This window comes from Monodon monoceros, unplaced genomic scaffold, assembly GCF_005190385.1.
Source record: "Monodon monoceros isolate NGI ecotype Baffin Bay Population unplaced genomic scaffold, NGI_Narwhal_1 Super_Scaffold_6, whole genome shotgun sequence".
Lineage (NCBI taxonomy): Eukaryota > Metazoa > Chordata > Mammalia > Artiodactyla > Monodontidae > Monodon > Monodon monoceros.
In genome coordinates, this window is record NW_021703783.1 from 48,619,903 (window position 1) to 48,645,418 (window position 25,516).

The 25,516-nt window shown below is 40.4% G+C and overlaps 1 protein-coding gene across 2 annotated transcripts in view; it reads left to right on the plus strand.

The window, feature by feature from the left end:
* Nucleotides 1-25,516, plus strand: part of SRGAP1 (SLIT-ROBO Rho GTPase activating protein 1) — a 269,221-nt gene that overhangs the window by 104,892 nt on the left and 138,813 nt on the right. The window lies entirely within an intron of this gene.

The following is a 25,516-nucleotide window of genomic DNA, read 5'->3' on the forward strand; positions in this document are numbered from 1 at the left end:
TAATGTTTAATTATAGACCAGGAGATTAACCAGAAATCTCTCTTGAATACCAGAAAACTTCAGTTGTTGACATTTTTTTATAAAATGTGTTTCATGTATCAGAACGCATATTCCTGCCTTCATGGGGTTGTATTTCAGAGGAGGAAGGATAGACAATACATAGTTAAATAAGTAAACTATATGGTGTGTCAAATGATGCTAAGTGCTATAGAAAAAAGTTGAGCAGGGGCTTCCCTGGTGGCGCGGTGGTTGAGAGTCTGCCTGCCGATGCAGGGGACATGGGTTCGTGCCCCGGTCCGGGAAGATCCCACATGCCGCAGAGCGGCTGTGCCCGTGAGCCATGGCCGCTGAGCCTGTGTATCCGGAGCCTGTGCTCCACAATGGGAGAGGCCACAATAGTGAGAGGCCCACGTACCGCAAAAAAAAAAAAAAAAAAAAAAAGTAAAAAAGAAACCCTATACTCATTAGCCATCATCTCCTATCCTGTCCCCCTCCCCCCAGCCCTAAACAACCACTAATTTACTTTCTGTCTTTATAGATTTGCCTATTCTGGACACTTCATATAAATGGAATCATATAATATTTGACATTTTGTGATTTTTTTTTTACCTTACGTGACGTTTTCTAAGTCCATCCATGTTGTAGCATGTACCAGCACTTCATTCCTTTTTACTTCTAAATAATATTTCATTGTATGCATACCCATTTTATATATCCATTCATCAGTTGGTGGACATTTGGGTTGTTTTCAGCTATTATAAACAAGGCTATGAACACTTGAAAGCACAATATTTTGCCAGGTCACGTTATTCTCAAGGATTAGGAACCACAGGCTCCTGGCATGTTGGAGGTTAGGCCGTTACCCTAACCGGTTCAGGTGAGAAGCTGGACGTCAGGCCAGTTGGCGCTGGTGACTTTTCTGGTCTTCTTCCTCCTTGGCCAGCTGCTGTTTGTCAGTCTGCTGCTCAGGCCTCAGGCAGGAGATCCCCTTGAACAAGAGCAAATGTCCACAGCTGGACCAAAGAGCCTGGAACTGTGCCTGTGATAAAACATCTTCTGTACCTGACCCTGAGCAGAGATAGAGAGCGGGAAGCAGAGTCAGGGGCTTCCCACAGCCTGGCGGGGGCCTCTGTTTAACTGGGCTTTCCTTTCTACCATGTTGTGGGATTCTGTGGTAACTTCTGTAGAAACGAGGTGGATGTGTGCTTGTTCCTGCTACACCCCACCCCCACTTTCATACTGAGAAAGAGAAACCATATGGGAACTGAAAGTGAGCACGTGGGTGTCAGGTAAGACATACAGGTGGGGAGAGACGGGGCTGCGGTACCTGTCTGCTGCCTGTCTTCGTTACTTGTCTGCCGGCTTCTTAATTCGTTTTTTTCCCTCTCATCAGTTTTCTTCTTGGAAGCTTGGCTTTTTTTTTGGGGGGGGCCTCTGCATGAGTTAATCTTTTTTTTTTTTTTTTTTTTTGCGGTACGTGGGCCTCTCACTGTTGTGGCCTCTCCCGTTGCGGAGCACAGGCTCCGGACGCGCAGGCTCAGCGGACATGGCTCACGGCCCCAGCCGCTCCACGGCATGTGGGATCTTCCCGGACCGGGGCACGAACCCGTGTCCCCTGCATCGGCAGGCGGACTCTCAACCACTGCGCCACCAGGGAAGCCCCTGCGTGATTTAATCTTGAGTGAGACATGTGGTATAAAAAAAAAATCTCTGGAAATGGTTTCTTGCTTGGCACTGCATCTCCATTCTCCATGACTCAGTGGGCGCTGAGTCTTGGAAAAGGATAAGCGCAGTGGCCAGTGTGAACCCCCAAGAGGACAAAGGGAATGGTGCCATCGGAAGCTGCTTCCCACAGCAACGAGGGTACAGTTTCCGGGGGGATGCAGAGCAGTCTCCGAGTCCCTGTTTGAGATCTTCTGAGCTTGCCTTCTTTTCTGACTCCGAATTTATGCTAGGAAAACACAGGGACTGAGTTTTCCCAAAATGTCACTGTGAAACGGTTCGGAACATGCTTGGTAGGGGTTAGGTGAGTGGCAACTCCAAGAAAACACCCTGGCACCCAGTGGAGTCACTGGGGCCCTTGGATTCCTTTTCAGAAACTTTGAAGAGCCCTGGAAAGTCTTCTGCTTGCCCGTCCTCAGTGCCACCCTCCACCCGCTCACTGTGCCAGGGTGCTTAGCTGTCTTGAGCCATACTTCGGCTTACTGCCTTCTTCCCATCACTCCCTTCTCACTCCCCAGAAGACTGGGGAATTAGAGCCCTCCTCCTCAGAAGGCTGTGTCCCATGCTTGCTCCTAATTGTGAAATTGTCTTTTAAGAGTTACAGTCTGGTTTTCTCAGTGACCGCTAACTGTGATTGATCATCCTTGTCGAATGACGACTTTATGAGCAACTTCACTGAGTGTTTAATAAGGTGAAGTAGGGTCCAGAGGATATCATTAAAAAAATACTGTTTGTGGGGCTTCCCTGGTGGCGCAGTGGTTGAGAGTCCTCCTGCCGATGCAGGGGACGCGGGTTCGTGCCCCGGTCCGGGAAGATCCCGCGTGCCGTGGAGCAGCTGGGCCCGTGAGCCATGGCCGCTGAACCTGCGCGTCCGGAGCCTGTGCTCCGCAAGGGGAGAGACCACAACAGTGAGAGGCCCGCATACCGCAAAAACAAAAACAAAAAAATACTGTTTGTGGACAGTGAAGATGAGCATTTAATTTGCTATCCTTTGGTAGTTAGGGTTTGCAAATGAAGGCTGATGGGGCAAATTGTGTTACATTGGCAGCCTGTGTCTCAAGTTGTTTACTAGCTTTCTGTAGCTGTTACCTTATTTTTAAAAACACAACTATGAATTCGAATCCAATCCTAAAAAGCACACACCACACCCTACCATAGGCCTCATCAACAGAATGCTGAGTTTAACAATCTCTTGTATTTAAGCTCCGATGTCCCCTCCCCAGTCTTTTCTGCCCCTGTGTATCAGATTAATGGTGTGTCTGTTCATAAAGTCGTCCCATTCAACTAAAACGTTAACTGGGGAGGGGAATTGCTGTCTTCAATGTAAATGAAATGTCTTGGCCCAGGAAGGTAATATAGATAAATGTACTTTAGATAGACCATCTTCCAGTTTGTCAGTTACAGGCTGGGATGTTTTTTTCATTACCAGAAGGTAGAGATTACTTTGCCACTTCAGTCAAAACATGACCCTGGCAAGACCCCAAACTTAACATGGAGCAATCTGTTTGATTTCATCTGTGCCAGAATACCAGACACCGCCTATCCTAATCCTACGGCTGGTTTCCGAACACTGTTACTGCATATTTCCAGAGAGATAAATTTCCGAAACTACCATTGGGAAAATAAGTTCTGATTGCCAAAATCTAGTCTGCAAGGTATATATTTTTTTTCAGGGATATAGCTAGTCCACAAATGGAGGATGCCTGTATATTTAATTTTTCTCTAATGTATTGGTGCTGATTAACTTGGGTGAGCTTTACTATGTTCCTTAAAACACTAGTGAAGCCTGATGGATCATTTAAAGCTGAAGCTAAAAACTTCAGTTCATCTGTCATTTATCCTGAAGCTTTAAATCCGTGTCATTAGATTATCCATAGTTATTTCATGAGGATTTGCTGATGTGCTTCCTTTCCAGATTTGAAATGTCTACTTGTGTGCGTTTCTTGTTTGTGTTCTGGGTTTTGCTTTGCTTTTACTGTTTAGGAGAGCCTGACCAGACTTATTAGTAAGAAGCAGTGTGGTTTTCTGATTTGCAAACAGTGCTATCAGTTACTAAGGAACAATTACCTTTATTGATTACCCAAACTGTGCTGGACATGAAAGAGGATATCACTTAACCCTCATCGCAACCCTATAATATGCATTATTTTCTCCCCTTGAACGATGAAGAAACTGGTGTTCAGAGGGTTAAGTAGGTTCCTCAAAGGTCAAAGCTAATATTATGGTTAAAGGCAGTATTTGAACCCAGGTCTATGAGGTATCAAAGCCCACACACCGGCTTACTCACTCCCCTGTATTCAGATGAATCCACTAGATTTATCTTCTGGCTTTAAAACTCCATACTACACCTTTAAAAAACTCCTAAGTCCCGATGAACATGCCTTGGCATTAAGCTGAAATGACCAAACATCTTCTGGAGGCCAGACTGACCCTCCTGCCTCCTTGTACAGTGTATGCATCTGCCTCTTTGAACATCCAATGAAAGTTCTACATAGTGTTCACAAGATGGATCAGCTTTTTTAAAACACCTCAAAAAAAAAAAAAAAACCACCTCATATCGTGGGAAATGCCCTTGTATATTGGTCGGTTAGTGGAATTAATTTAAGGTAACATTGATAGACAGGAAAATGATACCAATATTCTGAATCCCCAGCTGGAATTCCAAAAGGTTAGCATTAAAATTCTCACTCACTTTGTCCTTCCCTCCAACATCCCCTTGGGCCAGGATTCCCCACTGGGGGTTCTGGGGCTGCTACCTCCTTAATACTTCTCATCCCCATCCTTTCTTTTCCTTGCCCACCTCCACTAACTGGCTCTAGGCTTCTTTTTTCACCTCTTCTTTTTCCTTCCAGTAAGCATCTTCATTGGTCTCCCTGCCCTCAGTCTGACATCCCTCCAGTCATTCTGCTATACCAGAGTGATCTTTTTCCTGATCAAAGTCCTTCTCTGGTTCTCTTTTGCTCTTTGAGTCTCCTTATCTCCTGTAGCACTCAGTAAACTAGGTAGGCTGAATAATGGTCCTCCAAAGATATCCATATCCCCAGAGCCTGTGAGTGTTACCCTATATGGTAAAAAAAAATGACTTTGCAGATGTGACTGAGTTAAGGATCTTGAAATGGGAAAAGTTATCCTGGATTATCCAGATGGGGTTAGTGTGAAATCACAAGGTGAAATCATAAAAGGAAAGCAGGAGGGTTAACTGGAGAGAGTGTGGTGATGTGACAACAAAAGCAGAGATTGGAGCGGGTTTCCGGTACAGGTCCAAGGAATGTTGGCAGTCTCCAGAAGCTGGAAGAGGCAAGGAATAGATTCTCCCCTAGAGCCTCCAGAAGGAACTAGCCCCTCCAAAAGGAGCTAGCCCTCCTGACACCCTTGATGCTAGCCCCAAAAGACTTTTTTGGACTTCTGACCTCTAGAACAGTAACAATAAATTTGTGCTCTTAGACCATTGAATTTGTGGTTATTTGTTACAGCAGCAATAGGAAACTAATTCAACCCTGTTCTGTAATCATTAATTTTCTTTTCCACTAGACTTGCACTGTCCAAGACAGTGGCTATTTAAATTTAACTTTAAAATTAGGTACAAAAATTAAATTTTTCAGTTCCTTAATTACATCTCATTTTAAGTACTCAGTAGCCATATGTGGCCAGTGGTTACTGTATTGGCCAGTATAGCTCTGTTACACTTTCATGGTTGCAGCATGTTCTATTGAACTGAACTGCTTAGGACAAGAATTGTGCTCACCTCTTCTGTTCTCACCCCCTAACCCTGTCCTTCACTGCAAAGGGCCTTGGCTGGATCTGGAGCAGGCCGTGGAAGCAGGCTCAGGCTCTATGCACAGGGAATTGAGAGCACATTCTACCTGTAGGGCAGGATCTGTGTGAGAACACTCCCTACGTCCCCAGAACTCCTTACCAGCACAGGGGCACCATTGGCCCAAGTCTAAGAGTATCCTCTTTGTACCTGTCACACTGGCTTAAAATGGATGGTAGATGCACAGTTGTGTTGAGTGAACATGTTGAAAACCAGTGAATGCCCTGCGTTCTGTGCGTGCTGGGGTTTCACAGTGAATAAAACAACCTCCCTGTCCTCATGGAACTTACATTCTAGGGGAAGAAATAGCTAATTAACCAGTAAATAAATGTGTACTCTAATGTCAGGGAATAATCAGTGACATGAAGAAAAATGTAGCAATAGGATAGATTGGTGGGGGCTGGGAGCTGGTGGGTATACTTGATATCAATAATTGGATAAAACCTTTCAGGGGAGGTGACATCTGAGGATAGGCCTCAATGAAGTGAGACAGGGGACGTGGGAAGAAAGAAAAAGAGGAAAGCAATATGGGGTGCAGTTTTTTTATTGAAGTATAGTCGTACAATGTTGTGATAGTTTCAGGTATACAGCAAAGAATATATATATATATTCTTCTTCTAAATTCTCTTCCATTATAGTTTATTATAAGATATTGAATATAGTTTTCCCGTGCTCTACAGTAAGTCCTTATTGTTTATCTATTTTGTATATGGTAGTGTGCATCTGTTAATTCCATAATGACAATTTATCCCTCACCACCTCCCCTTCCCCTTTGGGTAACTGTAAGTTTGCTTTCTATGTGTTTGAGTCTGTTTCTGTTTTGGAAACAAGTTCATTTGTACTTTTTTTTTTTTTATATTCCACATATAAGTGATATCATAGGATATTTGTCTTTCTCTGTCTGATTTACTTCACTTGGTATGATAATCTCTAGGTCCACCCATGGTGCTGCAAATGGCATTATTTCATTCTTTTTTGATAGCTGTGGAGTATTCCATTGTGTATATATATCAGATCTTCTTTATCCATTCATCTGTCAATGGACATTTAGGTTGCTTCCATGTCTTGGCTGTTGTGATTAGTGCCGCTGTGAACATTGGAGTACATGTATCTTTTTGAATTAGAGCTTTCGTTTTTTGATATGGGGTGCAGTTTTAATCGCTGTCATTCAGAACTCCATGTCCCCCAGTAGTACACTTCCCGCATTCTTTCCCAGTGCTTCCCTTTGTTCGGTCACACTGGGTGTCCACGCTGGCCACAATTTTATTATTTTATTGATATTATTTAGATACTAAAATCGTGTGTTTGTGTGTATACACATACACATACTTACAATCTAAGCTTTTTAAGTTCTAGTTGAAGAGGACCTTTACACTAAAACACTATGTACCTCTTAAACAGTACAGAATTATCAACCTATTGTAAGTTTTCTCCTTGACCTATGCTTTGCTGATTGGGGGTGAGAAAGTGGCTTATTCTCTAATCCTCATTATACTCTTAAAACCGCTCTGTAGAACTTTACTGGCCCATATGGCAGCCACTAGCCATCGGTGACTATTCAGCACTCGAAAGGTGGCTAGTTCCCATTGCAGTGTGCTGTAAGGTTAAAATACACACCCCATGTTGAAGGCTTAATACAAGAAATTTCAGAATATCTCATTATTAACTTTTTATATTGATTACATGTTGAAATTATAATATTTTGATATGTTGGGTTAAATACAATATATTTAAAAATTAACTTCATCTGTTACTTTTATTTTCTTCAATGTAGCCACTAGAAAATTTAAAATCACATATGTGGCCTACATTTGTGGTTCATATTCAACTTCTACCTGCTTACTTTCTGAGGGTACTTGTCTGCAGTTGGGCATATCATCTGGCTGTGATGCCTTGGGGAGAGAATTAAAATGTGGGGGGACGAATATGTTCAACAGCCATAGACCAATGTCTAGCTCATATAATATTTAACTCCATAGGAAGCCCTAGTTAAAAGGGAAGACTCAGTAGATGATGCTGTTCAGTAGATTGAGTTTCTTTGAAATGTGACTGTTACCTACTTTAGATTTTTATCTCCACTGCATACTTTTCCTCTTTTTAGGTTTTTCCCAGAACTGAAAATTTAAGATAGTGTGTATCATCCCTTTCAGAGCAGGTGTATAATTTTTCAGGATCATTGGGGAAAGATTTTAATGAGAACCATCTTTAAAATAGCAGTATTCATGGGCTTCCCTAGTGGCGCAGTGGTTGAGAGTCCGCCTGCCGATTCAGGGGACATGGCTTCGTGCCCCGGTCCGGGAAGATCCCACATGCCGCGGAGAGGCCGGGCCCGTGAGCCATGGCCGCTGAGCCTGCGCGTCCAGAGCCTGTGCTCCGCAACGGGAGAGGCCACAACAGTGAGAGGCCCGCGTACCGCAAAAAATAAAATAAAATAAAATAAATTAAAGTAGCAGTATTCAGTATTTGAAAGAATTGTAAACCTTAAAAAAATTTTTTTAATGATATTACCTGGTATGCCTAAATATATATAACATTGCTGGAAAAGACAAATCTGTTTTGTGTTTTTTTTTAATCAACAGATTTTTCAGAGTAGCTTCAAGATTACTTGTTTTATTTATTTTATAAAGAAAATTATATAATTGGAAACAGCAAAAGTTGCCAAAGCAATTGAAAATATTTTGGTATTATTTTTTCCCCCAGGGGGGCTTGGCACAGGGGCTGTTGGAAGTGAGAAGGAGGAAGTAAAGAATTCTACTATAGCAGAAGTTAACATTGTAAATCAACTAGATTTCAATAAAATGAATTTTTTAAAAAAAGAATTCTAGGAACCTTCTTTTTATAGTTAAAAGCCTGGACTGGAGTCAGATTGCCTGGGTTCAGAATCCAGCTTTACCTACTGGCCAAGTGACCATGGGCAAGTTATTCACCTCTTTTTGCCTCAGTTTAATTATCTGTAAAACTGAGGTAATAATAGTACTTACCTAATAGAAACAGTATGAGAATTAAATGAGTTAATTCATATATCAATAAAATAGAACAATGCCTGATATTATATGCACTCAATCAAATTTCACTGTAGTAATACATTATTGTCATTACTTTTATTAGATATCTTACATATGAATGTAACATATTTTCTAAGCCCTTTGACATTCATACCTCCATCCTTCTGACAATAGTGTGAGTCCGTAAGGATGGGTTTTTTTTTTAATTTACTTTTTAAATTGAAGATAGTTGATTTACAGTGTTGTGTTAATTTCTGCCGTATAGCAAAGTGACTTAGTTATACACGTATATACATTCTTTTTTACATTTTTTTTCCATTATGGTTTAGCCCAAGATATTGAATATAGTTCCCTGTGCTATACAATAGGACCTTGTTGTTTATCCAGAGGATGGGTATTTTTTATACCTGTTTTAATGGTGAAGTCACCTGAGCCCAGAAGAGGGTCAGTAACTTGCCCAAGGTCACTGAAGTATTTAGTGACTGAGCTGGGAATCTCATCCATGTCTGTGGATTACCAGTTTATCTTTCCCAGTAGCCCGATAAGCAAGGCTTTTAAACCCCAGGGAAAGTTACACTGTGGTTTATACACTGAGGCTCTGCAACTCCCTAGTTAAATTGTGGGTTTTCTCTTTGAATTATACCCCAGTAACAGCACCCCAGTGATTGCTTGTGGATGGCTTTAGGGTGTGTTTATTTTATGTAAAATCCCAGTGAACTCTAAATTTAAACATTTCACAGCAGAGGGTTATCTTTGCATTAAAATGGTGGTGTCCTCAACACACACCACACTTAACTGTTTTTAAGACCCAACCTTATCCCTGTTTACTGTGTAACTTTGTAAAATTTTGTAAAATGAGAACCATACTACTGTGTTCCCAAAATAAGGATCTGGATCGATTGAGCTTATTTAATTGTTTTCAGATACACAATAACTTTAAGAAAATATAGGCTTTGGAGTCAGACAAAGATGGATTGAAACCTAGCTCTGCAAAATAGGGATATTGGAGTGTATTTTGCAGGACGTTTGTAAAGATTTGAAGTAACGTAATAAAGGGCCTGGCCCTTAGGAGGGGACAAGTGATGGTAGTTAGAGATGCTCTGGAATTTATACCCGTGTACAAGTGGAGTTGTATCTTCTACACCAGAAACTGCATGTGAAGAAATCATTAGGCGTTGGAAAATTAAAATGAATATAACCTAGAGCTTTGCATATTAGAAAATATTTGGGGAAGTATACAACAAAATTATCAATATTTATCGCTTGGCGATAGAAAATCGAGTAGGTTTTTAAACTTACATTTTCTAACACATAATATACATGTCTGCTTTTGTAGCAATAAACAGTTATTTTTAAGTTAAAAGAATCATTCATATATTTTTAAAAAGCACAAAAAGTAACTGCACCACATTAACAGGTGTGTTCCCAAGACAGATAATTTTCCCCTCTTTCTACTTTTATAATCTTCTAAAATGAGTATGTTTGCATGAATGATGGAGAAAATAAAAGTGCATTCTTAATATGCATGATCACCACCCTCAAATAGAATCTACAGTACATTAGAACTCAGAAAATACGAATTCTTTGGAAATGTGTGAAGATATTCTAGGACCAACAGATGTAATAATAATAACCATAGGTACCATTTGTTTGAGTGTTTTCTATGTGAGGCTCAATTTGAATTCTTTACATGCATTATCTAATTTAATCCTCATAACAACCCAATGAGGTTGGTTTTACTTGAGATTTAAGATTATATAAATTACCCAAATTCAGGACTCAGAATTTAACCTTGTGACTTTCAAAGAAAAAAAAAAATCATAGTAACGTGGTCATAGTAACAGAGGAAATTTTCACTTATGCTCAGCTGGAGAAATAAAGCTTTCCACCAAATTTATGACCAAGTTTGTATAGGACCAAGTCTTCTCAGCAGCTAGCTGTCAGGCCAACTTTAAACTACCATATATTGATTTTTTTTCTCTCAATTTTTTCTTAATTGGGCAACTTGGGGTTGGGGAAAAATGGGAATGGTGTTGCTTGAATATCTTTTACTTGACTTAGGCTTAAGGGAGAGCATAGCAGAACAAGAGTACACGTATCAATAAGGGGCGAGGTTTAAGTGAAAAACACGTGGTGATACTGAAACCTATTTTGTACCACTTCAAGCATGGAGGTTATGGGTAAATCTGCTCCTATTGTAGTGGGTAATGAACTTGGCAACCGTCTTTCTTTTAGCCTTTGTTTCCCAGAGTGGTTAGGAAAAGATGTTAGGTTTTGAAGGAAGTTTCATTTGAGTTTTCATAACCATTTCCTCATAACTGTTAAACCTTTCCTTTCTTTTAAGTATTCGCTTCTCATGAGTTGTCTGACATCCTGGGCTTTTTAATTGGTTGACTTTGCCCTGTCTCTCAAGTGCACTGACTCATACATAGTACCTTTTTGGAAGTTTGATATTTAATTTTAAAGTATTTCTGTGAATTCTTTGCAGAGGGGGGTGGGGTGCCCCAGTTTATTCATCTTTATGTAAAAGCAACTAGCATGAGTCGTATTGTTGGCATTTGATATGTTTTTTGTTGAACCAGCGGAGGGGTTCTTGTTTCAGTTCAAGGAGACTTTTCTAAGGGTTGGAGTTGCCTGACAGTAGCACAGACTGTTCTTAGGAGACAGGTAGTGAATTCTGTGCAGGCATGGACTTGGGGGAGTTTGATTACCAGACAGTAGATAGGACTAAATGATTTCTAAGGCTTACGGTAAATTAGAGATTCTGTGATTTTTCTGTTTCTCTAACATGTGTCTAAAGAGGAGAGAAACAAAACATAAATTGGAACCACAGATTAGCCTTTGATAGCAATGATGGTTAATGGGGTTTGTATCAGCACTGGAAGCAGAAGTGCTTTTCTCTGGTTTCCCGAGTCAGCATGGATAGTTCTCGTCTTGAGAAACTGTTCCAATAAGATTGGACTGCAGATCATCTTCCAGATTTAGGCTGAGCCCTAGGAGATAATGATGACGAGGAGAAAATGTTCTAGCATTTTCAATTCCGAGAAAGCTAGTGTGAGAGTTTTAGAATGGTCAAACTATTCACATCCAGGTGACAAATAAATTCACTTAAAAGCCAAGAAATAATATTACTCACTAAATATGCCACCTTAAATTATTTTGATTGGTTTTCCACACATCATTTACATTGTAGCCTCATTCATGAGGTCCCAAAAGTTATAATTAATCTGAATTTTGTTTCTCTTCTATTTCTGACAGTTGGACAAGGTGTTGATTTTGTCCAATAAGCCATCTCTGTCAGAAATCACAAAATGGTAGCCCAGAGGCAAAATCTGGCACAAGGATGGGTTTTCATTGGCTTGGATGGGGTTTGATTTTGTTTAATTAGTTGCTGATATTTAAAAATTTGGAGATTTTACCCCCAAATCAGATTTCTGGCTTCTCTCCAAAAGATCAGGTTTGGCATAACTGCATCAGGCTTCGCTACACAGCAAGCATTATCTGGAGCTTGGTGGCTAGATGAGGCATGTGTTCCTGCTTAAGCAATCCTTACCTTTCCTTGTTTTGTTTTTGTTTTTGTTTTTTGGTTTTTTTGCGGTACGCGGGCCTCTCACTGCTGTGGCCTCTCCCGTTGTGGAGCACAGGCTCCGGACGTGCAGGTTCAGCGGCCATGGCTCACGGGCCCAGCCACTCCGCTGCATGTGGGATCTTCCCGAACCGGGGCACGAACCCGCGTCCCCTGCATCGGCAGGCGGACTCTCAACCACTGCGCCACCAGGGAAGCCCTCCTTGTTTTTTTATACCCTGCCCGCTTCACTCATTTATGGGCCCAGTCTGGGCTCTGAGGGCATTTAGGTTTGTGACCCTTCCTCTATAAGTAATGCTCATGTGCAGGTCTTAAGACTATAAGTAGCTATTATTTCAGCCTCAGGAAGGGACTGCAGAATAAGGGAAAGTTTTTCACTGGATCTGGGCAGAGTGTTCTGCCTTTGGGGTGATGCCGGCCTGCCAACTCTGTAACCAGAGGGGAGAAGAAAAACTGTGTTCATCCTGAACTGCGCCGCTGGCGTTCAGGAGAGCCCTAGTCGAGGAGACGGGGCCTGAAGTGCCCTGCAGACTGTTGCTTGCCTAAGCTCAGGGTGCCTTGGCACCTGTGCCAGGGGAGGATCCAGTGGAGTGGCAGAAGGCTCGGTGCCATCCATTCAGACAGCTTTCTGAATCCCGGCAGCCAAGAGAACATCATCTGTGCCTGTGAGTAGTGTGGGTTCCCGCCAGAAACTTCTCAACTTCAAAGGAAAGAAAAGAAAATTGTACTGTGGGTCGATGTGGAAAAGCTTTTGGCCTTACTGAATTGGGCTCATTTTTACAGAGAAGGAAGATGGCGCAAAGAATTCTGAGGGATTCTACCTGTTTTTCGTGGCCTTTCCATTCTACCCCGGAGGTGCCAAGATCATTAAAATGCTCAAGGAACTGCTAAACCTAACCATGGCAATAGAATGAACACAAAGAATTGCTATAGTTTGGTCTGAGAGCTGTGTTAGAATTAGGGTAGTGTGAAAAAAGAGCACGGATGAGCCTTATGGCAAATTCCACTAAAGCTGAAGTTGCCCGTCATGACCAATTTGGATTTCACTTAGGTTTCTAAAGGCTTAAAGGGGTGGTGGAGGCGGGGGAAATCTTACAAATCTGAACAACCTACACTTCGGTTCTAATAAGGAAAAAACTGTGCTTTATGTTTGACACCGAAATTTTGTTCTTATGCTGGCCCAAGACTGAAGTCTGATATCTGGCATTATTAAAAGCAAAATGTACTCTTCAAAAATCTGAGAGCCTGAAGACAGGCAGGAGGAGACTGAAGCTCTCTCCAAGGCCGTCTGGTGCCCAAGTCTGATCCAGTGACTTCCTAAGACCTTCGGAATTTACTTTACACTTATTTCATTTGCTTCACCCGCCCCCTTTCCTCCCTTACCTACCCCTCCTTGCTCCTCTCTTATCTCTCTTCTCTCCTTGATTCTCTTCTCCTTTGTTTTCTCAGGAAGCTACGTTTCCCTTTATCTTTCTTCTACTCCCGCCTGCCTTCTTTCCCTCCTCCCATCAGCCCATTGTCTCCGTATTCTTCTCGTAGTACCTCTTACCCAAGCCTTGGGGAAACTTGACAGCAGAGGGGACAGTGTGTGAGCAGAGAGCTGGGAAGGAAGTTTCAGTCAAAAGCAACATTTAGATGGTAGATGCATAGTAGGGGCAGAAGTCCAGAGAAAATAGCTGGTCCTGGGGATTTGCAGGGAGGAGGATTGTATTTCTCAACAATGCACTAAGAGCTGTTCGTGCATCTGATCATATTTAAAAATGAATCTCTTCCAGATAAGAGCAGCTGTGTAAGAGTGAGTGTGACAGAGGCAATAATGCTAATACTGTGTTTGAGATCCTGTGAAGAGCTTATAAAGAGGTATAAGATGAGAAAATGCTAGCATTTTCACCTTAGTTTCTAAACTGCTGCTTTGTTTTAAAGATTAAATGATACCTTTTCAAAGTAAATTGCAAGATGAATGGACCACAAAGTATATAAGAAAGGTAGAAGATAGGTGTTTTAAGTAATTTGCCATTTTAAGCTACTTCAACTCAAAATTAGATACAAATCTAATTATAGTGAAATAAAAGGCAATTCTGAGCACATTATGGTACTTATAAATCCTTCCGCTCCATAGCCTCAGTATTCTGTTAAATATAGCTGACACTGCCTTCTCTTATCTAAATTGGCACTAAACACTTAAAAAAAATCTCATGTCAAAGATTTGGCAGAAAATGTCATTTTCTGATAACCAGTTAGAACATATTTCTACAGCTATCCTTTCTAAATGTGAATAGTATGCATTTTTTAAAATAAATTGAAGTATAGTTAACATACAATATTATATTAGTTTTAGGTGTACAACATAGTGATTCAATATTTTTATACATTACCAAAAAATCACCATGATAAGTCTAGTACCCATCTGTCACCATACAAAGTTATTACAGTATTATTGACTATATTCCCTATGCTGTACCTTACATCCCCAGGTGGGAGGGGAGGATATGCCTTTGTTTTTAACTTGTTAAATAAATAAATTGAAGCATTCCCTGTAATGAGAGCTGAGTAAAGATAACACCCCTTATCATTATAGAATATTTACTTTTAAGTCCCCTCCCTAATAATTGATCCAGCCCCTGTCTACCTTACGACCCTGCAATATGTAACAAACCGCCATTCTTGTAAATGCCCTGAACTCTCCAGATACTCATACCCCGGGGCTTTTGCACAGGCTACTCCTTTTGCCTGTAATACCCTTCCCACACCCACCCCCAATTTGACACTTCTACTTAGGGATTTGGAAGGAGGAAGGTAGTATTACTCAACAATGCACTAAGAGCTATTCAGAGCCTTAGTGTCACCTCAGAGCCTTCCCTGATTTACCCTGGGCAGAATTTATTGTTCCTTCCTCTGTGTCCTCACAGCACTTTCCTCATGCTTCCATTATAGGTTTTACAACATTGCCGTTGTAGGAGATGATAGTTATAAAAATAAGTTACTTGTTTCCATGTCTGTAGACCAGGAGCTACCTTGGGAGACCCTGGGGGTAAAAAGCAATGGGTTTATCTTTTCTTCTCCAGGGCCCAGCACCTGAAAGTTACTCAGTAAATGTGTGTCAGATGAAAAGGGTACTCACTCCTTGGCTTGTTGAACAGACAATGAGAGAACATCGTTGAATTCAATTTCTGCAGGTTATGTGGCTAAAGGTTGAGCGTGCAGGACCAGAAGTAACTTTTACTATAGAATTTGGCTTTCATCTGAGGATAAAATAGAAGAATGTTACTTTAATACATAGGTTGCGTATCAAATTGGACATTTTCTGTGGTACTTTGAAGAGATGAAATGAAGAAGAGAATTATTATCTCTGACATTTTCACAAGCTGGTTGATCAGTATTTGCTGTATCTAAGTATTTGCTTAGACCTAAAAAAAATCATCAAAAATATACATATATATATAATATATATGTGTATGTGTATTTCCATATATAGATGTATAGAGCTATATATGAGTTTTTAAATTGCCATCTCTTTAAGGATTTTGTAGCCTAGGATTGAAAGGTATTTATTCTATGATCCAGAATTGTGGCTTTCAGCTGTGAAATGAATGTTAAGGAAGCACAGGTAACTAGGCTACTTTCCAGTTTCCTTGTATCAGCTCCTGAGTTAGAGTTCAGGTAGTTCACTTGGAGCCAGAGGTTATTGGAGCTATCATTTATTGAACTGTAGTTAAATAAAAATAAGATATAAAGTTGCCAATAGCAATCCAATCAAAGTCTCTAATAGAAGTCTAAGGAAAATTAAGTGAAATGATTAGTGCTTCCTTTGTTATTTTCCTAGATGAAGGTTTTCACTTATGTTGGAAATGGACATATAAAAGATACCTTCAGGGCTTCCCTGGTGGCGCAGTGGTTGAGAGTCCGCCTGTCGATGCAGGGGATGCGGGTTCGTGCCCCGGTCCGGGAAGATCCCACATGCCGCGGAGCGGCTGGGCCCGTGAGCCATGGCCGCTGATCCTGTGTGTCCGGAGCCTGTGCTCCGCAACAGGAGAGGCCACAACAGTGAGAGGCCCACGTATCACACACACACACACACACAAAAGATACCTTTAACTGAGAGATGTTTAAAACATGATTTTCACTGGATTTAACTGGAGTTCTTTTCAGCTGTTGACTGAGTAGAACATTGTTTTTGTGGGAAAGCTTGTAGGGCTGGATGCCAGCAGAACCACATGGAGCAGAGAATGAAGAGGTGTAGTGATGGGGTGGTGTGTTGCAGGGAGATGAGGCAGGAAACACATTTTATGAATTAGCAAAATTTGAGTCCTATGTCCAGATGTGGATAACAAAGCATTTTAGTAACTAATTATCTTTACTGAAACAAGCATTCATCAGAGATAGTTATTGAGTATCTATTATGTGCTGTATGTAAATTCAGAGACGTGATATTTGTATTCAAGGGATTCATTCATAAGCTATATAGTTCAAAGCTCTACAGTCATTGTAACATAATAGCAGTAGTACAGTAATGATTTAAAACGAAAGCAATTGACCAAAATACATGGTTTCCTGTAAAGCTGTGACATTCAGGGAGTACTAGGGAATTAGAATTAGCCACTTAGCTAGTTTTGTAAAATGTTAGGGTTTTTTTTGGCTTTTGGCTTTCTTTTTTTTTTAATTAATTAATTTATTTATTCATTCATTCATTTATTTTTGGCTGCTTTGGGTCTTCGTTGCTGCGCGCAGGCTTTCTATAGTTGCTCTGCAGCATGTGGGATCTTCCCGGACCAGGGCTCGAACCCGTGTCCCCTGCATTGGCAGGCAGATTCTTAACCACCGCACCACCAGGGAAGCCTTGGCTTTCTTTAAGTAAGAGATATAAATGCAATTTTTATTGCTTTTCTAAATGATGCTAGACATTTGACACTTAAACTTTTACTTGATACATTAATAGTTATATACAGCATCTATATACATTCTAATAACTTATCTCTAAGGCTAGACCTAGATCACTTAGGCTTGCTTTGTGTAATTGCACGCTATGTGTAATTGTTGAGGGTTATAATTTTGCATCATGAACTTTGGAGTCAGACAAACCTGAGTGGGAATCTAAGCTCTAGTACTTAATCATTGTATAACTTTGGACCAAACACTTAACCTCCTGCTTCAATTTCCTCATGTATGTAATGGAGGCATTACATAATAGGTTTGCTGTAAGAATGAAATGAGCTAAATTACATCAAGTACTTATCACAGCATCTGGAACATAGTAGGAACTCAGTAAATATTCTCCTGTTAGACATAAATGGTAAATTGCTTGTGGGGTTAAACTGTGTTCTAGTAGATGCTTTAAAATTATAATTTGAAAAAAGCCTCAATTTGCAATTAATTCAATACAGAAGATTTAAACTAGTTTAAAAGTTTTTTATTCTTAAAACTTATTTAGAGAAAAAGATGTGTAACATGTTTACCCCATGAGACTCCATGTTGAATAATTTCAGGAAAGAATGTCAACGTTTAAAGAATGCCTTGAACCTTTGTCAGTGACACAGCCCTTCCAAAATATAAATCTTTGAACTCTCTGTAGATCAGTGATTTCCACACACTGTCTTTTTCTGGTAGTAAAAATCAATCTACTAATGTGGTCTTAAGTGTTCTTGCTTAATTATAGGGAAGGTAATGAAGTCCTGCCTCTTGTGCATTCTAAATAAAAGCACTAAAGCTAATCATTCAGATCTGTACTTCCTTAAACTGGCCTTTCCTACAATGTAGTTAAACTGCAATAATTGATCAACTTAATTTATTGCCTTTTATCCTAGCTAGTTTTCATCTGGGAAAAAAAAAAAGTACAAATTTGTTTTCCATACTTTTCCTGAAAATGTTATCTGGACCAAAATATAATATTTGGCTTTCAAACGCTATGAAAACTGATGCTTTTGTAGTAAGCTTTATTCTAAAATAATACTGAGGTAAATGTCACTTCAAATGAAGATATTATTATGAGAACTTAGAAAAACAGACACAGCCCCTCTTTAAGTGCAGGAAATGTTGTGAAATTGACTTTACTTTCATATCCATACAGTGAGGATTAACTGTGCTGAGAGGACACTTTCTTATTTTATTCGTAAAGGTTTTATCATTAACTCTACTCCCTCCCAAATGTGCTAATTATCTCTGGAGTTCGAGGATGCAGCCATAGTTCAAGCTTAGAATGGAAGCAAACCTATTTCATATATGTCTATGGTATTTAGTTTGCCTAAGTCGTTGGTGATTTCATAAGTCAGAAGTAGAAAAAGACTTTAGGGAGTTATATTTTCCATGAGGCAGTAACCTGGTCCAGCCACGCTAAACTTCCTTCCCTAGAACCTTACTCTTCTGGGCCAGGGTATCAAGAATTATCATTTTCGGGCTTCCCTGGTTGCGCAGTGGTTGAGAGTCCACCTGCCGATGCAGGGGACACGGGTTCATGCCCCGGTCCGGGAAGATCCCACATGCTGTGGAGCGGCTGGGCCCGTGAGCCATGGCCACTGAGCCTGCGCGTCCGGAGCCTGTGCTCCGCAATGGGAGAGGCCACAACAGTGAGAGGCCCGCGTACCGCAAAAAAAAAAAAAAAAAAAAAAAAAAAGAATTATCATTTTCAGTTATTTAAAGAACTACTTTTCCATTCCCCAGATTTGCATAGCCTTCCAAATTTTACATATCCTTTAAATGCAGTGCAGGGCCAACTACCTCTGAAGCTCTCACTGATGAAGACCCCAGCTCTGGCCTATGGTCTTTTCTTTTCTGAAAGTCCTTTAGTCTGTGTAGTTGACACCATCAAATCTAGAACTTGTATTTTCCTTTTTTCAATCCACATTATATTATAATTGGCCAATACAGTGTTTGACATGATGAGGAAGTCTTTGTATATCTCATCTCATTGAAGCCTTCTATTGCCTTTGGGAGGCGAATATGGCAGTTATGATTAGCGATCATTTTGCAGTTGAGGAAACATGAGTTCCACAGAGATGGTTACTCTTCCAAGGTCCTACTTCTAACTGGAACTGACGTCCTGATACTCTGTATTCTACCCCGTATTTGCCTTGTGCATAAATCTTGTCTTCTGATCTCAAGTCCGCTAACTCTTCAAAGACCTTTTCTGATGGTAACCCCACATTCCAGATTCCACTTATGAGAAACTTAGTTGCTAATTCACTCATGTACTAGAGGAGAATTGTCCTATAGATGAACCACATTTCCAATTTTAAATTTTCTTTAGCAGTCACATTTTAAAAAAAAAAAGGAGACGAACAGGTGATATTAATTTTAACATCTTTTTATAACCAAAATGTCTAAAATTTTAAATTCTAACATTAACTAATATAAAAAATATTAATGAGACACTTTTATGTTCTTTTTTTCCCCCACACTAAGATTTTGAAGTCCTCTGTGTATTTTACACTTAGAGCACATCTCAGTTTGGAGCAGCCACATTTCAAGTGCTCAGTGTGACAGATGGCTGCATATTGGGCAGCACAGCTTTTTTCCTACAATGTGGTTGACAATCAGCTTCTCCTCTCCAATAACAGATAACATGGACATACTCATTAGTTCCACACCAGATGACAGAAATGAGTGATTCATAACTAATTAAAATAATAGGCTTAGGCAGAGAAAAACATGGATACCATTCATTCTTGTGAGGGTTTTTGTCGGTGGTGTTGGTTTGTTTTGCCCAGTAATTCATAATTCAAATGAGGACCCCTATAGCTTACAAAGGAAACAATTTAATAAGGTATAGGATACGTAGCCTTTCATTTCATTTATTTCTTCATTTATTTGTGCTGTTTTCTAGAATGCAAATCTGATCATGTGTCTCTCTTGTTCAAAATTGTTCAATTCCTCCCAACTGGTGGTTCCTACAGTTGCCCAGTGGTAAGATTCACCTGGGTACTTAGTTAAGATCCTCTGTTCCCGGTCCTGTCAGACCAACAGAATCAAAATATCCAGCTGAGGGACCTGGACACAAGTATTTTTAGTAATCACCCCTGGTGGCTCTTATCATCAAGCCAGTTGGGGAAACTGGCCTAAAAGATAGAATTTTACTCCTCAGTCTACCGTGTGGGATCCTTTCTGACCTAGCCCATGACTAGACCCATTACCCAGCCAGAGTTAGGTTTTAGCACAGAGAAGCGCTTGGCAAGGTACTCTTCCTGTGCTCTCCTCCTGCCTGTGCTTGTGTTCTTTCAGCCTGGGATGCCCTTCCCCTTTGTGTCTGCCAGCACACTGCTGGGTCCCCCTCAGGATCACCCCCGCAGCGTTTGCCTCGTTTCCCGACACACCTCCTCCCATTGCTCCTTGACATTGGTAAATCAAGGCCCTGAAGGTCACTAGCTCTATCTGTTTGTCTTGGCTGTCTTCTCACTGAGGGATGGGGCTTATGATTTCCAGTATGTTATTAGAGCCACTTAGAAGGGAGTCTGGCACAAGGAAATAGTCAATAAATATTTTTCTAGTGAAAGCCTGCTGATACTAGTAATAATAACATCTCCATCTGTTTCATAGTGGTTTACAGATTGCAGCATGCTTTTCACTTACATCATCTCATTTAATTCTCTCACCACAGCCTCGTGAGGTGGAACTCGTATTTTTCAAGATGTTAAGCAACTTGCCCCATGTCATGTGACTTGTAATAGGTGACACCGTAACTCCAACATGGGTCCATAACGTGCAGAGTGTAAAAGAAGCATAAATCTTGGGTTCAGATTTCTAGTGAAATGAAGAAACGGCCATTGCTTATTCAGTCTATTCACACACAAAAAGAAATTAATAAAGTTCTTTCACGTTTATGGATTTTTTTTTTGCTCCAAATTTTTAGCCTTTTTAGCATATTTCTTTTTTTTAATTAATTTATTTATTGGCCGCGTTGGGTGTTCGTTGCTGCGTGCGGGCTTTCTCTAGTTGCGGCGAGCGGGGGCTACTCTTCGTTGCGGTGCGTGGGCTTCTCATTGCGGTGGCTTCTCTTGTTGCGGAGCACGGGCTCTAGGTGCACCGGCTTCAGTAGTTGTGGCTCATGGGCTCCAGAACACAGGCTTACCAGTTGTGGCACATGGGCTTAGTTGTTCTGCAGCGTGTGGGATCTTCCCAGACCAGGGCTTGAACCCGTGTCCCCTGCATTGGCAGGCGGATTCTTAACCACGGCGCCACCAGGGAAGTCCCAGCATGTTTCACAGAAGTTTGCACCTAGTGTTTAGCTAATCAATAGCTGCAAGATTATATAAATATTCACATCAGCACTGATTATGTGAATGATTGATGGAACCAGTTAGTCTAATTGGGTTCTTCTCTTTAAAGATATTCCAGTGGTTCTTACCTGGTATTTGGGAGAATTCCTTATAGCCCACAGGTAAAGGTACTGATAAATCCACACACAATGTAGACTTTTTTGACATCATAAGGAAAGCCTGACGAAACAAGACTATGAAATAATTGAGATGGTCTGTGATACTTTAGAAGTGTTGCTGTGTTTTTATTTTTTGCTGGATGATCACAAGTATCACACCCAGTCTATCAGTTTTATGCCCTAGTCTTAACCATTCAGTAACATATTAGAGAAACAGCCCAGCCTGGCCTCAGTCTTTCCGTGAAACATGCATCACACTCTGGCCTCACACAGATTTATTTTAAGGGTTAGGACTTCCCTTTATCAGAGCAATAGCAAGAAATGCCTCTGTTTCCTCCTTTCCTAGGCAATTCCATTTTATTTGGTAAGTATTAGTCAATATTTCTGTAGCTTAGAGGAACTATTTCAATTTTTTAAACAAATTGAGTAGTTTGAAAGCATAGTCTTTTTGTGTGTTATTCTTGTTGGATTATTGATGTTGATTCATCCTGTGGTGATGCTCTGGTAGAACAGAAATTAAATAAGTCATAAAAAAAACCCAGTAAATTTTAGCTCCTTTAAAATGGCCATTATTAGTATTTAGTAGGTCCTGCCCTAGATTTAAATAATAGCTGCTCGGAGCCTCCTCAGAGATGGCATTTTTCTGCCTGAAAGACTTTGCGCTGTTTTATGCAGTTGTCTGGGAGTCATGGTGATAAGCCCCTCCTGATGTTCTATTAGGTAAATCTTTTCTCTACCATTAGAAATTGTAATAATTAATGTACAAATGATGCTAGCCAGTAATTAAATTTACTATTCTGACTCACAGATAAATTCAGGATGAAATTAAAATATTGAAGCAAGAGCCATTTTTTGAAGACATCATTTTAAAGGGCTTGCCCATATGTTGTCTAATTTGATAAACTACTAAAAAGTACGAGGTATGGAAATAGAAGGACTCATTTTTTAAATTATTTTATTTATTTATTTATTTATTTGGTTGCTCCCGGTCTTAGTTTCGGCAAGCGGGATCTTCGATCTTCGTTGCGGCACGTGGGATCTGGTTCCCTGACCAGGGAGCGAACCCGGGCCCCCTGTATTGGAAGTGCGGGGTCTTAGCCACTGGACCGCCAGGGAAGTCCCAAGGAGTCATTTTGTTGTTACTACTGTTACCATTCTCAGAAATGCCTCAACCAAAATTTCAATGAATTGTGATATGGCGGTCTGTTGTTTTTTATATAACAGCTGTATTGTGATACTTTATATATCATTCAATATACCCATTTAAAGTGTACAATTAAGTGTTTTTTAGTGTACTCACTGTTTTATAACTGTCACCACAATCACTTTTTGAACATTTTCATCACCCCCCGCCAAAAAAAAAACCCTGCACCCCTTAGCAGTCACTTCCCATCTTCCCCAACACCTCCAGCCCTAGTCAACATCTAATCTACTTTCTGTTTCTGTGGATTAGTCTCTTTTGGACATTTCACATTAATGTAATCACACTTTCCATTAGTGACTACTTTTATTCACTAAGTTTATATTTTCAATATAAGCACGAAACATACTTCATTCCTCTTTATGGATGAATAATATTCCATTGTATGGCTATTATCTCATTTTGTTTTTCTGTTCCATATTGATGGACATTTAGATTATTTCCACTTTTCAGCTGTTAAGAATCATGCTGCCATAACCATTTGTCTATATGTTTTGTGGGAAATGTGTTTTCTCTTGAGCATATACCTAGGAGTAGATTTGTTAAGTCTATGTCAACCTTTTGAGGAACTGCCACATTGTTTTACAAAGTGGCTGTACCATTTTACATTCCTACCAGCAGTGTATGAGGGTTCCAATTTCTCCACCCTTCACCAACACTTGTGTCTTTTTGATTACAGCCATCCTAGTGGATGTGAAGTGGTATCTCATTTTGCTTTTGATTTCCTTGTGATCTTTTCCTCATTTGTCCTAAACTTTTCTAAATTAAAAGATAATCAAACAAATTCTCTCCGATTTTTGGAGCATACTTTTTCTCTAGGTTCTGTCCCTCCACTTTTCCCACTATTGAAAATGTTGCCAGTGTCCTATTTTGACTGGAAAATTACAGATAATGTGAAATAACAGTTACTCCCAGCAAAATGAGGATGGGATTGTAACTGTTTAAAATACGGTCCTCCGGGGCTTCCCTGGTGGCGCAGTGGTTGAGAGTCCGCTTGCCGATGCAGGGGACGCGGGTTCGTGCCCCAGTCCGGGAAGATCCCACGTGCCGCGGAGCGGCTGGGCCCGTGAGCCGTGGCCGCTGAGCCTGCGCGTCCGGAGCCTGTGCTCCGCAACGGGAGAGGCCACAACAGTGATGAGGCCCACGTACCGCAAAAAAAATAAAATAGAGTCCTCCTTCTCAAAACTCCCTAGTTCTTGATTTTAAACCCTGAAGGAAGCAAGCAAGAGAAAATCTAAGAATGAGATCCAAGAAGGAAGCCCATATAATTTTTGTGTACTTCTACAAAAACAAAAAGAACAATGGAATAGTAACTTTACATATTGTTATAAAACCTAAGAATAAAAAGGAAATAGCCCATTCACTACATACTGGATTTAATAAGAAAAGGCAAGAATAAAGCAAGTAATACTTTGACACACCATGAGCTAAATTTTATAATAAAATTTAAAAAAAGGAGCAGGGGGAGAAACAAAACAAAACAGAACTCATTGACAGCCAAAGACGTCTGATTTTTTTTTCACTTAGCACAGCAAGATGTGCTAAAATTACTTCATCATAAAAGACTTCCTGGATGAGAAATGCCCCCACCCTTGATTTTTTTTTTCTTTATGAAACAAAACTAGGTCTGTATTTGTGGGGGGGAGTTTGGCAGACATGCTGATTATAATACTGTATTGAAAAATATTTACTTTGATGGACTAAAAACCAGCTGCTGTTCGCGGTAGTTAAAAGCCTTTAATAATGTCTTCACTTTGGTGTTCACCACACTTTTATGAGATTAATAATAGGATCCCCCAATCTCCAAGTGGAGAAACCAAGAGAGGACGCTTGAGAAATGCTTTCCTATCTTCTCCCGGGACTCCCCCAAAACCATGCTGCTTGGACATGAGCTTATTGAGATCAGAGACCTTGTTTCATAGTTACTGTATCTTCTTTGCCAGGATATAGGCCTGGCACACTGTAGGTCCTTAAAACATGTTGCACGGATGAAAGGCAGGCAGAAACATTCGATTAATTGACGGACAGACCTGGGTTAGAGGTCCTGCGGGTGCCACTTACAAGCTGAAGTCTCTACATGAAGTATGTCATCTCATTAAACGTCAGTTTCCTCTTTGCAAAATGAGGATAATACTAGTATCCACTTCATTAGGGTGTAGAACAGCAAGCATTCGATTGTTATTAGCTCTTAAGTTGAGCAAATTTCCTGACTCCTCATTCAGAACTGGGTGGCCCTGCTGTTAATGAGCCTGATTACACATGGTCAAGTATGTGCACACGTACTGTCAGCTCAGGCTTTATTTGAGAAGAAGCGTGGGAAGCAATTGAGGAGCTGTTATTCGGACATCAATTTCTTAAACTCCACTGAATTAGATTCAGCCCTCACTTTTAGGGAATCATGCACCCGACACTGGGAAGGATGAAATAAAGAAGTTTTCCAGTATGAATATTCTTGTCTTTGGATGTTAGCCCTGAGTCTCAGAACAAAAACAAGTCAGTAGTTAATAGTTACTGTATCTTATTTTCCAAAACACACATGGATCATTGTTACAGTCATTTGCAGATGGTTTTGCATGACACACTTTTGCTTTTGTGTTTCTGCTAAATCACTAAATGACTAACCTTCCCGTTCCTAATGTATTAAAATTGTCACAGGACTCTTTTCAGATAAATGTGTCGATAAGGCTCAGTTTGAGCAATGGGGAGAAAGGGAAAGCCAAGTGAAGAGCTCTTGATCTTGTGATCAGAATAATAAAGTGGAATCCAAGGATTGCCCCATAATGAATGGATTATTTGGATATAAAAGGAAATTATTTTTAGGTGT